Genomic DNA, 18,772 nt, shown 5'->3' with positions numbered 1-18,772 from the left:
TGCTTTGTTTGGCAAGAAAATGAAACCAACACCTTTGGCACGCTTTGAGATCTAAGATTTAGAACATGTTTTGAATCATTTAATGGATATGTTATTCTACCTACCATTTTTTCTGCCTACCACTTTAAAACACCATTAGATCAGAATCTTAACTAACATTTATTTTTCTCTCTCTTTTTGAGATTCTGATCTAACGGTGTTGGAGGGTGGTAGGCAAAGGTAGGCAGAAAAAATGGTAGGTAGAATAACCTATCCCTCATTTAATTGTAATTATTTATTTATTTTTAGAAGTTAATTACCGCTATATTTATTTTGGAAATTTTTCTAATTTTTAGGATTGTAGATTTTGAATTTTGGATCAATTTGTAATTAGGGTTGGAAAATGGCCCAACCCGGCTCGACCCGGCCCAACCCTTATTCAACCCGAAAAAATGAGTCGGGTTAGGATTGACCCAAAAAAAACGAGATAGAAAATCCAACCCAACTCGACCAGAGCCGGGTTAGGGTTGGCTCGAAAAACAACTCACAGGTTGGCTCGAAATAGGTTGGCTCGAAAAAATAGCTCGCAGGTTGGCTCGAAAAATAACTCGAGGGTAGGCTCGAAAAAATGGGTTACTATGAAGCTAGTCTTATCTGTTCTTCAACAAAAATCTGTGTAAGAGTCACCAATGATAATGGTAAAGAAAGTAGCTAATGAAAAATGAAAAATATTCTCATTGAAAGCAGTCTCAAGGCATAACCATTTCACTGAACTTGCTATTTTATCCACAAAACAAACAAAAAAAAAAGGTAGAGAAATCATTGTAAATCACCAAAGGATGCTTCCTTTCTCCTTACCAACTTCGATTAATACCGAAAAGCATAGATCAATACTAAGTCCAATGTAAAGAACCGTGCACTATTTATTCTAAACAATAAAACACTACACTTAGAGTTGAAGGGGTGCAAGATAATTTCACGAAAATTTAACATTCATAAATAAGCTTCCTTATAGAAAACACAATCGCAATCGGGAACAGATGAAACAACACTAATTGACAAAACAAAAACAAAAAAAGAGTAGTAATATTATCATATTTGAACTATTTTTATCAGTGAAAGAAGAAGAAAGAAGAACCGTGATAATGGTGTGTGCTGATGTGAGAAGATTAGGGTTAAAAAAAAGTGAGAAGAAAGAAAGAAACTGACGGAGCTGGGTTGGGTGTGGCCCGTGTGGGCCTTTGTCTCTTTTATCTTTATTTTTTTAATTTAAAAAAAAAACTCAACCCGCGAGCTGGCTCATTTAACCAGCGGGTTAGCTCATTTTTTCGCGAGCTGGCTCGGGTTGGGTTGACTCGGGTTGGCAGCTCATTTTTACCAACCTAACCCGACTCTTTTTTGGCGGGTTGCGGGGTTGGCTCATTTTTGCCAATCCTATTTGTAATTAGTCTATAAAAGGTTCCTTAACCCTTATTATAGGAGTTAAATTTTGTTATTTTATATTAAAAATTAAGAACTGGAGAGTTACTCTTTTGTGAAAATCCTACCTTTTTGTTTAGCCACTTTTTTACATGCTTTCGACATTAGTGGCGGTGGTAGTGGTGATTGGTGCCTAATGCTTGATGGTTAGGGGTGGCAGTGGCTCGAGGTGCTGGTGAGGGTGGCCATTGGTGACAATAATGGTAGTGGTGGCAGGTGAGGATAAGTAGTGATGGTGCCGACAGTGACCTCTGGCAATTTTGGTGGTTGATTGATGGTGATGATGGTTCATGCCTGGTGGCTAGGATGGTGGTGGCCAGAGGTAGTGGTCGTTATTGATGGTGGCAGTTGACAATGACGACAACAACAATAGTGATGGTTGGTGCGATGATGGCATGTGGGAGTAGTCGGTGACAATGGTGGTGACAAGTAGTTTATGGTGATGGCCGGTGACGATGGTGGTGGCTGGCTAATGAACAGTTTATGAAGATAATGAGTTGTAGAGGTAGATGATGGTCCTCGTCGACAATGGCAGTGGGTTATATTCGGGATGAGAGGAATGTAAAATTTGTTATCATATTCTGTCCATGCTTAACCTGAGTACCCTTTAGAATAAGTTTCTTCTGTTGAGGATAAGATAACATGAGTCAACATGATAAGTTTATCCTTTAGTTAATAATACCATGATATAGTTTATCCTATTCATCCATACTCTGCTGACCACCAAACTGACCATATGTGTGTGTGTGCGTGAGGTAGGATCCTTCGACACCAATGTCAAATTTGAAAATTGACACCTTATCTGAGAGTCATTAGATCAAAAAAGATCAACACATCTGATTTGTAAGCATGTGACACCATTGATCTTTTTTTATCGAACGACTCAGATAAGGTGTCAAATTTCAAATTTGACACTGGTGTCAAAGGATCCTACCTCTTTCTCTCTCTATATATATATATAAGGGATTTGACTTCGGTGAAAGACTTAATAGTTTTACTCCCCTTCTTAGTCGTTGATTTTCGTTCATCTCACGGTTATTATTTATTTAAAATTAATAATTAATTATTGGCATAATTCAATAAACTATACCGTTAAATGGACAGAAATCAACGGCTGATATAAAGAGTAAAAGTGTAAGAATTCTAAATCTTATTCTAGAGTCAAAAGATCACTTCCCATATATTGCAGGATATTCTTATACCACTGTAAAAATAAGAAGTTTTATTCCAAATCTTGATCATTGATGTGCTTAAATCTAATAGCTCAAATATCTAATAAATCAGAACTGTTACATATAAATAGAATCATTGATCAAATTTGAGAGTGTAACTTATACTAGTGTAAAGTAATTCTGACCCTATATATATAGAAAAAATATTTCTCAAGCAGCTTGAGATATATTTATCTCCGTCCACTCAAAGACTATGTCATTTTTTTTATTTATTTCCTTATATTAATTGATTCACCTTTAAAAAGTTATGATTTCTTTTTTCCCTCTCTTCCTTTATCACCATTTATCAATCTTTGTACGGTTATGATTTAGTAGCCGGAAATAAAGTTATCTCAAGTAACTTGAGAAACGATAAGTCCAGATAGATATATATATATATATATATATATATATAGTGTCCAGGCATAAGATATAAGGTTTTTTTTTCCTTTTTAACTAAAAATTACGTCGTTTTGGGTGGGTGAAAGCAATATATGTGGAGAAAAATAAGGAAACAAATTAATCAATCTTAATTAATTCTAATTAAGGGTGAAACAGATCTTAACGGATTCTAATTAACAGGAATCATAACTATACAAAGGTGGATCAATGATATAAATAAGAGAATTGATCCATTTCCGATCTTAATTATCGATTCCCATAAATAAGGGGATTGATGGTAAAACTGATAAAGACAACTTTCATGGTCAGTTCAGGTATCTTTCTTCTTTCAACTGCTATTGACTTTCCTTGCCCTTGGATGGTAGGCCAGGGAAGAAATGCCATCGGTCAGTCCGAGTGGGAGTCTTTTCCGATGTCAAAAATTCTCTGGAAAATATGAAAATAAATATAATATTTTGATTTTCAACAATTAATTTTGAACGTGAACGACGTAAATTTTCCCCCCACCCAAAACGACCTAGTTTTAGGTGACATGACAAACAATAAACCCTACATATATATAGGTAAAAAATTTCTCTAATCACTTGATGTCCAGTAACGATAGGTGTATGGTTATGATTCCCCACATTTAATATTGTCACCTATATATATAGTAAATAATTGACAGTTGGACGTCAAGCGGCTGGAGAAATGTAGACCCCATTTATATATATGGATAGGATCTTTTGACACTATTGTCAAATTTTTTTGTTTGACACTAAATCTTAACCGTTGATTTTCGCCAATCAAAGGATATAATTTGTTGGGTTAAACTTATTAATTAATTAGTAATTCTCAATAAATTATAATCGTTGATTGACGAAAATTAACGGTTAGGATTTGATGTCAAATGATCCTGCCCATACACTGATGTCAAACTAATTAGTAAACCATATATATATATGGTAAAATTATTTCTGCAGTCGCTTTACGTACAGTAACGACAGGTGTATGGTTATGATTCCCCACATTTATTCCTTTCATCCTTTATATGGTTATGATTCCCCACATTTAATGCTTTCAAATATATATATGGCAAGTATTTGATTGTTGCACGTATAGCAGCTGCAGAAATATAAACCCCTACATATATATATGGCTTATCGTTTCTCAACCTGCTTGAGATAACTTTATCTCCAGCCACTAAATCATAACCGTACAAAGATTGATCAATGGTGATAAAGGAAGAGAGAGAAAATGGGAATCATAACCATTCAAAGGTGAATCAATTAATATAAGAAAATAAATAAACAAAACGACTTAGTTTTACGGTAACCAGAGATAAATATATCTCAAGCAGCTCGAGAAATATTTTTCTCATATATATATATATATGGTAAAATCATTTCTGTAGCCGCTTTACGTACAATAACGACATGTGTATGGTTATGATTTCCCACATTTAGTGCTTTCATCCTTTGATGGTTATGATTTTCCGCATTTAATGCTTTCAAGTATATATATGGCAAGTATTTGATTGATGCACGTACAACAACTGCAGAAATGTAAATCCCATATATATATATATAATTGAAGTCTTTCCTAAGGGTTTCCTTATCTATAATGAATTTAGATAACATCATAAGAATTATGCATAGAGGAATAGGTTGTAGATTGAATAGATTTTGGGGATTGGATAATATTTTGTTCATTTTCTTCTTCTTCTTTTTGGGTATATGAAGGTTTAGGAATAGAAGAAGAGGTGTCCAATCCTTGAAGATGGAGATTGAACCTACTAGGTTCAGAGATTGTAGAGAAAGATCTCCTTGAAAGAGCTAATTGAAAATCTTCAGAACGAAAATCTTGAGTTTGAACAGACCTAGAAGAACTCGTAGAGCTGAAAGAGTTTCTTCTGTCAAAGGTGATTTCAACAGCACCACTTGGGAACTGCTTGATTTCTCTGGAGTTTGGAGTGGCTCTAGGTTGAGCAGGTGTTGCCTTCTCAAGTCTCCATTTTTCTAGAAGGACTATGTCAGTCCACCGGATGGTCTTGGGCACAGTGACATTTTCTCTAGACATGTCAGTGAGGAGCAGAGTAGTTTCTCCAGTTTTCTTGGGTTTAAGAACCCTAGAGATGAAAGAATTCAATACCTTATACTGAATCCTAAAAAGTAGAGCTGCTGGAATAGATCCAGATTTCATGTCCAGACCACTTGTCTCAACGTTCAATGTTAAGACATCCAAGATATTTCTATCTTGAAGACTAACCATACGATCAGGATAGCAATTGAAAAAGATTGGTCCATTACTTAGGCTTGTTTCAACAGTTCCAAGTATAGAATCTATGAATTTGTTATGCCTTGTGTCACGAAGGCATAAAAGAATAGAGGCATTAAGACCTTCAATTCCAAGAGGTTTGATAGCTACTTGAACACATCCTATGTGAAGATAATTATAAGTTTGTTTATGAGCTTGTATTGAAGAGTTAGACAATATTTTAAATTCCTCAAATTCATTGTTTAAAGGGATATTTCTTTCAACTGTTCTGATGATATAGTCAGATTTCCGAAAGAAGTTTTCTTCGGGTTTGTACAGTTCATTTGTTGGAATTCTGGAAATTTCCCAGTTATCCAGATCTTGATTGATATCTTCAAAGGAGATTTCTTCCTTAAAGATATTTTTTGAAGGATTCTTGGCTTGATCCTTCTGAATAGAAGGAGAAGATGGCTGAGATGATTTGAAAGAGAACTTAGAGGAGAAAGATTTAAACATGATATTAAAACAGATGTATTTCCTGAGATATCATCACCATCATTTGGTTTCATAGAAAGATAGAGATAGATTTAAATTAACTTTTATCAACTGAGCATTAGATTAAGATTTCAACGTAAATAAACAATAGATTGTCAGAGATCTTCTTGATCCCTTGTTCAACATCGGCAAATTTGACTTACTGCCTTTCATATGGGACTTACTGCAACAGCTGAACAAGTTCTTGAGACTTTCATTTCTCATCCTACAATCATACATGCTTCTAACACATGCTAAAATGTTAACATAAAGCTCAGATAAATAACAGATAATCTAGATCTATCCATATATTCTTACTTCCCCATCAGGCTCTGATACTAGTGGGTTCCAAAAGTGAAAGGGGGAAAATGAAAGTGAACAAGAGCAGAAATGGAAAGCAGAAAAGTAGACTGACTACTACATGAATAATAACAGTAATTTAAAATGCAAAAATTAAAGGCATAGATAAATTTAAGGTGAACACTGAGGTAATTCCACTAGCGTGAATGGATGAGGAGAGAAGAATTGATTTTACATATGCAAATATAGAAACAGATTTTATTCAAAACATAAAAATTTCAGATACAGATTACAAGATTAAAAAAGAAAACAGAGAAGAAGAGAAAACTCAGAAGTACTTCGCAGTCTCTCTCTCTCTCTAGACTATATCTCTAAAACTTCGTAAATGAAAGGATGCCTTCAACATACTGAAGAAATCCTTTAAATAGATTGAAAAATCACTATTGCTACAGTACAAGTTATATGACCGGTACTATTTTAACAGTGCAGGTTTAGTGAACAGTAACTGACGCGTGATGCTACAGTAAACTGTTATAGGATTTTTTGCTACAGTGTCTGCCGACACTTCTGATTGCGTCACTGCTTGCGTCACTTCTGCTGACATCATGCTCATGTCACTCTGACATCAGCTCTGCTACAGTGATCATCTTCAACATTTTGGTAGAAGTCATCTGCTGAAGAGGAGATGGATGGAGAGGGAGAACCAGTTCTCTGTTTAGAACTTCCAATTTCTTCCTCTTGAAGGAGTTGGAGAATGCTCTGCAAATTTTTTGCAAAGCTTTCTTTGTTTGTTGAAGCAGCTAGGGCTGCCGTAATTGTAGCCTTCTGATTCAAGAAAGTACAATTTTCTGGATCAGTTGGTCTGATATGTTTTGGATGTTGTTTGAACCAAAGCTTGACATTTTCTGGGCAAGCTCTAGATGCATCAAATTTCGTCCACCACTTAACAAAATCTTGTCATTTAAGTATTGGGAGTTTGGTGCCAGATTTATCTCCATAGTGATACTGCCATGAAAATATCCATGTCAGAGAAAATTTAGATAAAAAGTGCAGGTCTATTGGAAATGGATCTGCTATTTTGTCAAATTTTTCTGAAAAGATTGTTAACCCTTCGAATACCATAGGTGGAAGAATATCCAGGATTGGTCTGAAATAATCCCACCATTTGATAAACCATTGAGAGAATTTATATTGCACATTTTGTTTAAAATAAATTAACCAAGAGTGTTTATTTTCTTTATTTTGCATAAAGAATACGTTGGTCCAGGCTAATTCATAATCCCAGTAATTATAACCAATTGGATCATAAGGTTGGGAAAATTTGGTAATTCTGTTTGGGTTTCCATATTATGATGGGGTAATTACTTTCAGAATCTGGATGGTTGAATGAGTTATAAACTCAGGGTCTTTTGGACTTCTGTAATGTTTGATTGAAATAGAGTTTGAATCAAGTAGAACAAACTCATAGAAATTTTGGGATTTATTTGAAGAAAGGGGTTTGAAATGGAATTGATTGCCTTTGAAGTCTTTAGGAAAAATCTTCGCAGGTACTTTGGTTGGCTTATTATCCTAGTAGGTTGGTTCCATTTGAATAACTTCTAGGAGCTTGTTTTTTGGGATATATGGTGTTTGGGCTTTTGATTTTTGGGTAAAGACTAGTTTGAGTTGAATCTCTAGGGCCTTATTTGGAAGGTTAGAAATCTGTTTGTTTTTTAAGTTATCAATCAAAACAGAAAGGCGTTCTTCCTGTTCATCTTCTGAGGTTATTTCAGCCCATGATTTTTTGGGTAGATGGGTCAAGCCTATATCTTGGAGGGCCTGTAGGGTTTGGATTGACATAGCATAATATGCTTTAGTTTGTTTAGAAGAGGAAGTATCCTCAACTCTTTGTGTGGATGACCCAGTTTGGGGTTGGGTTAATGACCCAGATTGTTGCTGGGCTGGAGACCCAGACTTTTCTGTTTTTTTAGCTAACCCAGCAAGGATTAGCTTTCCTTTCCTCTCTTTGGAAGAGGTTGATTTTACCGATTTCGGCATTTCAGGACACTGTTTATCTTCTCTGCAGAAATTCACGAGTGAGATAATCAGGAAGAGAGTTTGAGGTGCCTTTGAGATATTCAATTTCAAAAATCAAAAACACTTAAGATTGCTTGCCATCTGGAAAAAATTTGTTTAGATGCTAAATTCTTTACATCCTTTTGTAAAATGTCTTTTGCAGATTTGCAATCATCACGAATTAAAAACTTTTGATTTAATAAATCAGATTGAAATTTTGAAATGCATAAAACAATTGCTAAACTTCTTTTTTTACAGTGGAATATTTTTGTTGTGCTGAATTCCAATGCTTTGAAGTGTATGCAATGATATTTTCTTTATTTGAGACTCTCTGTTTGAGAATGCCACCATAACCTATGTCAGAGGCATCAGTTTCAACAATTTTGAAAGCCTGAGAATTAAGAAGATAAAGACAAGGAAGTTCATTTACCTTAGCTTTGACCTGTTTGACTATGTCAGTATGAACATCAGTCCAGGGAGGAGGGTCTTTCTTAAGACGATTATAGAGAGGCTTGATTAGATTATTAAGTTGAGGAAAGAAATTAGCTACATAATTTAAACAACCAAGAAATCTTTGTAATTGAGTTTTATCAATAATTTGATTGGAAAATTTGTCAGCAAATTCAATAGCTCTACAAATTGAAGTAATAGTCCCTTGATAGATAGTATGACCGAGGAACCTATTTTTTGTTTCAAAAAAATTGATTTTTGATTTAGAAAGAGCTAAACCACTTTTCTTAAATACATCTACAAAAATATGAAGATGTTTGAAATGTTGATCAATAGATAGAGAAAAGACAAGAACATCATCAATGTAGACGATGGTGAATGTTGAGTATGGATTGAATATATCATTCATGATTCTCTGAAATTCAGAGGGAACATTCTTCAGTCCAAAAGGCATTACCTTCCATTCGTATTGACCAAACGGAACAGTAAAAGCTGTCTTGTAATATTCATTGTCATTGAGCTGGATTTGCCAAAACCCAGATTTCATGTCAAATTTAAAAAATATTTTTGCTGAATACAGACGATTGCGAAGATCTTTCTTATTTGGAATCGGATACCGAATCCATTGAAGTGCTTGATCGAGAGGTTTGTAATTGGTAACTAACCGTCGAGTTCCACGCTCAATTTCAGATTGCTTATTGACATAGAAGGCAAAACAAGACCAAGGACTCTTGCTCTTCCTGATGAGACCCTTAGCAAAGAGATCAGCAATTTCTTTTTGACAAAAGGCAAGAAATTCACCTCTCATTTGAATTGGACGAGCTTTGGTTGGGATTTGCCTTTCATTAAAATCTTTTTCGTAGGGAAGATCTACTATATGTTTTTTTCTTTGCCAAAAAGCATTCGGAAGATCAAAACAGATTGTATTCTGGATTTGTTCAAGCAAGACTTTGATTTTTTGTTGAACTTCAGGCTGCTTTAATTGATTTTCAATATTCTTAAAAGAAATTTCTTCTTTAGGGAAATTGATTTGCTTTTGTTTGTAATGGATAAAATTCAAATCTCTTAAGATAAGTTTTTTAAGAAATTTGAAAAGAATTGGTTTATCCAAGTGATAAGTAATTATACCTTCATCTGTGATAGTTAAAGGAAAGAGAGATTTGATAAACAGAGTTCCAAGAATAACTCCATCTTTAAGATTTTTAACAAGGAGAAACGGTGTTTCAACTTTTAAATTGTCATTTTCTATGATTGCTTTAGGAAGTTTGTAATTAACTTGAAGTTTTGAACCACTAGCAGTACTAAGCCGTTCAGAAGTTTTTCAAAATATTTAGTAGGAATTAGACCTTCTTGAATGCAGTTTGAATCGGCCTCTGTGAGCTTCAATTTCAAGGTCAAAGTTACCTACGTTAAGTTTTATTGGGATGTAGAATTTTTGAATTGTTAATTGATTAATTAAACCTAAAAATTCTTCATCTTTAAGATTTTTATCTTCATCTTGTTTAGAAAGAGTATTTTCCGTACTCGTTCCAGTTAATTCTTCATTTTGTAATTAAAGAAGGTTGTTATGATGAGTTTGTTGTTGTTCCTTGATTTGTTTAACTTTAGTTTTGAGAAGATTGATCTCATGCTGAAGATCTTGAACAGTTATTGGTTTGACAGTAATACTCTTTTCAAGTTTTTTAAGAGTATCTTTAAGATTAAATTTATTAGGAACCAATAATTCTTTAGATCTAGAGGAACTGGTTTCTAAAGAAGATTTTAACGTAGCTAAGTAAGCTTTCTTTTCTTCAGGATCAATGATTGAATCTATGACTTCAAACAAGAGATCTTGTTCTTAATTAAGGACATTAATATCCTGCGAGGATTGTGAATCCTCACTAGAAGATAAATCATCTTCTTGAATTTGATTTAAGTCTTCAGAAGATTCCTTTTCAGATTCCTCATCTGAAGTTTGAATTAAAAGGTTATTGATTTGTTCTTCAATAGATGGATCTAAGTTTAAATTATTTAATTTCTTCTTAAGCCTACAATATTTACTAATATGACCAGGTTTACCACAGCTATAACAAATTGTTGGCTTAATTGATTTGGATGTATATATATATGAGAAATCATACTCTTATATTGCATGCGATTGATCTCTCATGTTACTCTCACTTCAAAAAATGTGCTTCTCTTTTCTCTTTTTTCTGAAAATTGGCGGGGTCCACTTTATTTGTCTCTTAACATGAGAGAACTTCTCTCATACTACATGAGAGAAGTAATCTCCTATATATATATACATAAGGATCCTTTGACACTGGTGTCAAATTTTTTAGTTTGACATCAAATCTTATCTATTGATTTTAATGAATCTAACGATTTTAATTTATTGGGTCATACATATTATTTAATTATTAATTTTCTATAAATTATAATCGTTAGATTGACTAAATCAACGATTAAGATTTGATATTAAATTTTTTAATTCGACACCGATACCGAAATGATCCTATCTTTCTTTCTTTCTCCCTCTCTCTCTATATATATATATATATATATATATATATATATATATATTTTAAACAATTTAAAATATATAGTATCATGAAATAAAAAATACAATAACTATTTTAAACAATTTATTATATATATTTATTTTTGTTGGTAAAGAAGAGTTTATTATATTTTAAAATATTCTAAGATACAATTAAAGATATTTTTCATATATTTTAATAATAAAATTTTGTTGAAATCAAATTTTAAAGCTTTTTCAATAATGAAACTAAACTATTTTTTTTTTCAAATGTTGCTATAATTACATTATTTTATAATTGATAGCTTAAATTGGAAGTTCATTCATAGAGTGCTTGATGAAATTCAGATTCCTGATAGACTTTCAAAACTGATCATGGCAGCTGTCACATCTCCAAAAACCAACATTATTTGGAATGGTAAGTTAATAGAGGAATTCCAACCAAGCAGAGGCGTCAGACAAGGAGACCCGATCTCTCCTTACTTGTTTGTCTTGGCAATGGAGAAGCTTTCTCATATCATTGATACAGCAGTGAATGAGAATCTTTGGAAGCCAACAAGAGCTGGTAAGGGTGGACCCAAAATATCTCACCTCCTATTTGCAGATGATTTGATGCTTTTTCTAGAAGCCAGTGAGGATCAGCTTAATATCCTTTTCAGATGTTTGAATTTGTTTGGAGACATTTCTGGGCAAAAGGTGAATGTTCAAAAATATTCTATTTATTTCTAAAAGAACACTCCAGATGAGTTAGCTACTAAAATCACAGAACAGAGTGGATTTAAAAGAGTAACAAATATAGGAAGATATCTTGGAGCAATGATACATCATGGTAGAGTTACTAAAAATTTATTTGCTAGTATAGTTGAGAGAGTTAAAGAAAGATTATCTAGCTGGCAATCCAGTCTCTCTCTCAGGCGGGCAGAGTGATTCTTTCTCAATCTGTGTTGTCTACTATGCCGTATTACTTCATGCAAAGCATATGATTCCTAAAGCTGGTTGGGACACAATTATATGGGGTGATACAGAAAGGAAGAAACATATGCATCTTATTGGTTGGGACACAATTATAAGACCAAAAGCAGATGAAGGGCTGGGTTTGAGGAATTACAAGTCATGAATGAAGCTTTCTTGGGAAAACTAGTTTGGAATTTTGTTAATGATCCTGATCAGCTTTGGGTGAAGGTATTAAAAGCTAAGTACACAAATTCATCCAATACTCAGACTGATTTATCTTGGAAGAATGGAAATTCTCGTCTTTGGAAATTTATGTGTGATGTTTGGAATAAGCTTAAACCCAAGCTGGTTTGGGATGTGGGTGATGGATCTTCTGTTCTTTTTTGGGAGAACCATTGGGTGAACATTGGGGAAAAACTTCCAAACAAAGCTATTGCTCAAATTTCCCCAACAGAGACTGGTAAGAGAGTAATTGATTATGTTACTCATGATGGAACTTGAGATTGTGTTCAAATTATTAGAAGCATGCTGCCTCCTCATGAATCTAATGGTATGGACAGAAAATGGGGGAATTTAGTTGGATCAGATGAAGTTTCTGAGAAAAATATTTATTTTACATTGCTAAATCAAAATAGTTCTAATGGTATTGACATAAAATTCTGGTCAGCCATTTGGAACTTAAAAAGGCCCAATCGGATAAGTTTGTTCCTTTGGAAGACTTCTCATCATCGTCTATCAACTAGGAGCTTCCTGGAAAACTTTAGATTGTGTCCTCCTAGCTGTCCTATTTGTAATTTGCATGAGGAATCCATTATTCATATGGCAAGTGACTGTCTAAAGATTAAAAAAGTTTGGTCTGATCTTTTGAAGCCAATTTTGATAAATGATTTCTTTGATACTGATTTAGATTCTTGGCTTTCCTTGAATATTCAAAATGTATCTATTTTGTGCTTTGATGCCCCTTGGTCGTTGGTTTTTGCTGTTACTGTTTGGTTAGCTTGGCAGTGGAGAAACAATCAGGTGCATGGTGTGTAAAATAACGAGAAAGCATACAAGGTGCAATCCGTAGAGAGTCTGGTTCGTGAGTATACACAAGCCTGGATAACTTCTAAGGGGACAAAGCTGAACAAGAATTACGCTTTTGTTCCTATTAGACGGTTACCTTCGGACACAGGTTGGGTGAAATTAAACACGGATGGTGCAGCCAGGAGTGATGTCAGGGGAGCTGCTTGTGGAGGAATTATAAGAGATGAAAATGGTTATTGGATAGAAGGGTTTGCTTACTATATTGGCCATTGTTCAGCTTTTGTTGCAGAATTATGGGGCGTCCTCAAGGGTCTCGAATTTGTTTGAGCTAGAGGTTGGAGACGCTGCATCCTAGAAAGTGATTCAAGCTCAGTTATCATTTTGCTTTCCAGCAGTGGAAGAACAGCTCGAGATTCTCGCTTAGTGACTCGAATTCGAGCATGGTTACAAAAGAATCGGGAAGTTCAACTGGTTCATATTTTTAAAGAAGGAAATAGTTGTGCAGATTGACTTTCTAAATATCCTTTAGACTATCAAGTTGAGAATAATATTTGTGTTTTTTCAAACCCTCCCCCTGGTATTTGACCTTTGTATTGGGCTGATTTGTCTTTGTCTTGTAATTTCAGAACGATTTTATTGAATTGATCTCTTTGGAATATTGTTGTTAACCCCCTTAGATTACAAAAAAAAATAAATTAAAAACATTCAAACCAATGAGAGACCACGGAAAACTGTATTGAACCAAAATTTATTGGATCCCTAAACCTAACCCATAAGTTTAATCGAATCGGGTTGGGTCGGTAAACCTGACCCTTACCCGCTGAACACCCTGGGCCTGGAATACTGTGTGCACTGTGCACCGTTGGTGAGAGTTCTAGGGTTTTGGTACGTCTATATAATTGTCTATGTCCTTTTGTTGTTCTTATACCAGCAGCAATTAGGTTTTAGCTGCAGCGATTAGGGTTTAGCCACAGTAATTATAAATCTTCACATTCCTTCGAAATTATTCTGCAGCGTTCAAATTATCTTTGATTTTGGTCGAATTCTCCGCACGATGCCTCCCGGGCTTCTCTGAGATTCATTCCCATGACGCGAAAGCCCCAATGCACGTGCCAAATTGCTGCTGTTCGTGTTGCAGTTCAGCCCCTAAATTCCTTCATGGCTGATCTGTGTCAAAACAACGGCGAAATCTATGACTCATGTTTTAATTTCATTTTTTGTTGTGGAAAAAAGATAAATTTTGCTTTTCTATTCAAATCTATTTCAATTTTAATTGATGTTAGTTTTGTTTTTATAGTCTCGATTTTGGTATAATAATTGGCTGTGAGGATATCTATTCAGCTTCTAATGCCAGTTCTGCTTCTGAAAAATCATGACTGATAGAGCTGTTTCATTTTCTGAGTCTCAAATAATGTATGTTTGAAACTGTTTTTCTTCTTCTTTTTTGTGATTATTTGTTGTAGAAAATTTTGTATTATTCTTAACTGCTGAGATTTCTTTAACGAGATTTTGTAGTTTGGTGTTCATAAGGTTGCCGGTGATGACTTAATCCAACTTGTTTGAGGTGTTGTGGAACCAAGTCCCTGTTTTCAGGGTGAACCTCTTGGTGAAACTTCATTCATATGATATCAATGGATTTTACTGAGGCTTTTATACCATGACAAAGTAGTTTAAAGCTGTTTCACATTCTGTGCCTCTGAATAATGCTGTGTCAAAATGTTTTTTTTTTCTTGTGATTTTTATCCGTTGTTTTTGTTGAAATAATCGATTGTTTTTAATTGCCTACGGTTCTTTAGTAATTTGTTGTTCATAAGGTTGCCGGTGATGATTTAATCCAATTTGTTTGAGGTGTTGTGGAACCAAGTCCCTGTTTTCAGGGTGAACCTCTTGGTGAAGCTTCATTCATATGATAAAAGTGGATTTTACTGAGACTTTACTCTATGAAAAAGTGTATTATTTCTATTCGTTCAATCTTCCGATATACTTGAATTAATTAGAAAAATCTGTTATTTTTTTTTCCAATTATTTTATGATTAATTTTGTCTTCCTATTACATTACGTATGTTTTATGAGTGATTCATTTTCCTCTCAAACGCATGGCCTTGTAAAGTTACCAAATTATGTTTCAACCGAACTTGTTTGAGGTTGTTGTTTACTCTGTCTTCAGGGAGAAAAATCCTTGGTGTTACTACATTCCTAGTGACAGCAATTGTTGATCCGAGGTTCTCTAGTATTTAGGATAGTTCGCCTGTTTGCTGTGTGCTGAACCCCGGAATTTGTTGTGGTTTAGTTAGATGTTGTAGTAATGAACAATTTGATTTGATCCAATTTTTGATGAGTTTAACTATACCCAGTTCCTTATTCATTGGGTGTTCAGGGTCCTTAAAACTCAAAGATTTTGTGTTGTCATCAGCTTCATCTCTTGTTTGACCACGAGATAGGAGTTAAATAACAGCACTACATTGATTTTACTATTTTTATTAAAACTGTGGAGGGTCTTTTGTTTTTTGCATCATTTAGTGTGCTATATTTAATAAGTTCCCGTTTTTCTAATTCTCATTTAATTAGTGTCGGGTTGTCATATTAGCATTTTGATATGTATTTGTTTGACCTATTGTTGCTGTTGTATCCGAGGCTTCTATTGTTGTGCACTCTTCTTCATAATCCTTTTTTGGTTGCAGATACTGAATGTGGAGGCATATTATTGGATTTTAAAGGAAGTGCTTCTGGTAGATACGCAGACCCTGAAGGATATTTTTTTTTCTTAATTGTAAATTGTAAATAAATACTATTCCAAGCTTATTAAAATGCAATTCAAAATTTGAATTGCTAAGATGATTTTTGGAATTGTGTATTACACAATGAAAGAGTTTGAATTATACTAAGATTCAAAGACACATTGAAAAACAGCTTGAAGTATGTTGTATAAATGTAATAATTTTAAACTAGGAATTAACAAATCTTTTAATCATAACTATTATAATTCGTAAGTCTTAACTGAGTCATGTAAAATGACTTATGTGAAGCTTATGTTTCAAAAGAACGAACAAAAAGCAATGATATAACTAAATATGATGTATGTAGAGTGAACAAGAACAAGAGACTGAAATTTGTGTGAAACTTCAGTACCAGCAGAATGAGAAAGAGCCACAAAATAGCAAACTATGATGCATAGAGTAAATGTGTGAAACTTCTGTTTCAAAAGATTGAAAAAGAGCAATAAAATATGTAAATGTGTGAAACTTCTGCTTCAAAAGAACGAATAGGAGCAATAAAATAGCCAAATATGATGCATAATGTTCCCGTGTGTATGAATGAAAACATTAAAAATATGGGAATGGATATTCTCACGAAGGAAATTGTGGTGATGTTATTTAATCACAACCACTCGTTGATGACGAGATAAGAGAGAGAAAAGTGTGTAATTTTTAAATGAGTGGTTGTGATCAAATAACATTATCAATGAGAGGATCTAAATCCTTAAAAACATACATCTTGTTGAGTTCCTTTATAGTTTTTCTATGAGAATTAATAAAATCAAAGTAAAAAAGAAAAGAAATTGATAATTCATTAAATTAAAGTATTCCGTGTGATGATATTATTATAATTATGCGCTTTAAAGAATATATAGTTATGATATTTTTTTTTTCTCTCTTCATGTCAACTAATAAGTTTCTAAAAAGAGAAAATAAATGGTTTCTATGATGGTGAAGAAATAAATGGTTAGACCCAAAAGTGATGCTTGTCTAATGAATACAGATAAAATCCAACAAAAAATAAAATAAAAAATACATATAAACAAATCAGAAAGTGTAACTTAAGAACACTCTAGCATCTAAAGTACGAGCTCAATTTTAATACTCCCTTACTATGTGCTTCCTCACAATAAAACAAGTGTTGAATACAGTTTGTTTTTTTTTTTCTGACATGTTACCGTAGCAGCATTAATTCTTGATTTTTATTGGAGGGATGTTTGAAAAATTTGGTTGGACGGGAGCATTGAAGAAATTTCCGCAAAGTACATTAATTGCCTCGTGTAATGTCTGCTACATAGACAGTTACAACTTGTTTTTAAGTATGTCATTCTTTTTTTCATTTAGAACATGATATATATTTATCAGCTTCATATCATATTTTATCGTTATCTAACTCTTTTATCATATCCATTCTTATCTTATCCTGTATGAGCCCGGCATATTTGAAATATATTTCAGTTTTACTTTTGTTAGAGTTGAAAACCAAACCTTGTAATTTATACTAGTAATGTTCCATACAGAAGAAGAGAACTAAATCATCAAGCTTTTGGTGAAAGATTATACTGTGTCCATAAAGTATCAACTATTAAATTAACATTAACATGACCTTTATTTCGTGTATCAATTATCAATTTATGTACAGTAATCGCATGGAAAGGGTTAGTATTTTGTGGCTTCTTTATTTCTTTTGTCACAACTATTGAAGTGCTCATTATTTTAACCGATCACAATCTGCCGAACTTGCTGCATGTCATTATCTATAAAAATCAAGTGAATTACCCATAACATCTCGGGATGGGTTGGAATTAATATGGGAATTGAGTCTTAAGAGAGTGATAAGCTTCTAATAGATCTGGGGTCTTCTTTTTTTTTTTTTTTTGTTTGTTTCTATTCATTTGGATGAGACAAATCTCTATCATATGTAGAGTGTGAAGATTTTTATCACTTGCCCCAAGTTGTTTTGCCTAGGATTCGAATGAGAGATCTTTCAATCTCAACAGTTTACTCTTTGGATACAATTCACTTACCAATTGTGTCACCCCTTGGAGTTAGACCAATTTTTTGTTAAGTGGTATTTTACCTAATTTTCTAGAGATGATAATATTTGCGCAGGAAATAAATGAATATTTTGTGATCTTAGAGGATTATTTCTAAATTTATATATTTTTTTATAAAAGTATATATTTAAGAAATTAAGATTATAAAATATGTATATTTAATTTAAATTACATATTAAATATAAATTAAAAGGGAAAAAACATTAAAACTATAAAAAGATGTGCAAGTTTATTCTTAAAATTTTGAGTTTAAAATAAATAAAAAATAAAAAATCAGAATGATACCTCTTAATTTTTTTTAAAGAAGAGTAAATTAAACCATTTGGTCACTTTTAATAGAGTATACTCTAATTTAATAAACTGAGATAAATCATTTAAAAATATTTTACACTTGACACAACTATTATATGCAAAATCTTATTTAAAAATTTGAAATTTAATTAAATAGATAGAGGAAGGTTATACTTACGACCTTTATTTTTTAAAATCTTTTACAACCATATTTTAACACCGTTGATTTCCTCCAATCAATGATTATCATTTATTATGAATTAATAATTAATTAATAAATTTAATTTACAAAAATTATAACCGTAAGATATGATTGTAAAAAGTTGTAAAATAAAAAATTTCGTAAGTAAAACCTACTTCAAATAGATATATAAGAAGTTGATTAAGCAAAACAAATAACTTTAAAACTTGTCTCACTTTCACAGATAGAGTCAAATTTATTACACACGAGTGATTTACTAAATAATGAGATCTTAAAAACAACATCCTCACCCAAACCCGTTGGCTCGTATGAAAGTGCTCTCG

General features: G+C 33.1%; 5 non-coding genes across 5 annotated transcripts; all 5 read left to right on the top strand.

The window, feature by feature from the left end:
• Positions 1-14,190: 14,190 nt before the first annotated feature.
• On the top strand, positions 14,191-14,335 carry LOC133303184 (small nucleolar RNA snoR134). Its single transcript, XR_009750437.1, has one exon. It is a non-coding gene; the product is annotated as a small nucleolar RNA snoR134 (small nucleolar RNA).
• Positions 14,336-14,460: 125 nt separating this feature from the next.
• LOC133303161 (small nucleolar RNA Z223) lies at positions 14,461-14,551 on the top strand. The gene has a single exon (XR_009750429.1). It is a non-coding gene; the product is annotated as a small nucleolar RNA Z223 (small nucleolar RNA).
• A 125-nt stretch (positions 14,552-14,676) lies between these two features.
• LOC133303168 (small nucleolar RNA Z278) lies at positions 14,677-14,791 on the top strand. The gene has a single exon (XR_009750430.1). It is a non-coding gene; the product is annotated as a small nucleolar RNA Z278 (small nucleolar RNA).
• Positions 14,792-14,960: 169 nt separating this feature from the next.
• On the top strand, positions 14,961-15,075 carry LOC133303174 (small nucleolar RNA Z278). The gene has a single exon (XR_009750431.1). It is a non-coding gene; the product is annotated as a small nucleolar RNA Z278 (small nucleolar RNA).
• A 427-nt stretch (positions 15,076-15,502) lies between these two features.
• Positions 15,503-15,608, top strand: LOC133303180 (small nucleolar RNA snoR97). Its single transcript, XR_009750434.1, has one exon. It is a non-coding gene; the product is annotated as a small nucleolar RNA snoR97 (small nucleolar RNA).
• The last annotated feature ends 3,164 nt before the right edge of the window (positions 15,609-18,772 follow it).

The sequence above is a fragment of the Gastrolobium bilobum genome, unplaced genomic scaffold (genome assembly GCF_033153095.1).
Source record: "Gastrolobium bilobum isolate Gb01-03AN ecotype WA unplaced genomic scaffold, APGP_CSIRO_Gbil_v1 utg36121, whole genome shotgun sequence".
Classification (NCBI taxonomy): domain Eukaryota; kingdom Viridiplantae; phylum Streptophyta; class Magnoliopsida; order Fabales; family Fabaceae; genus Gastrolobium; species Gastrolobium bilobum.
The sequence above is the reverse complement of the archived record's forward strand: the minus strand, read 5'-3'. Positions and strand labels throughout refer to the sequence as shown.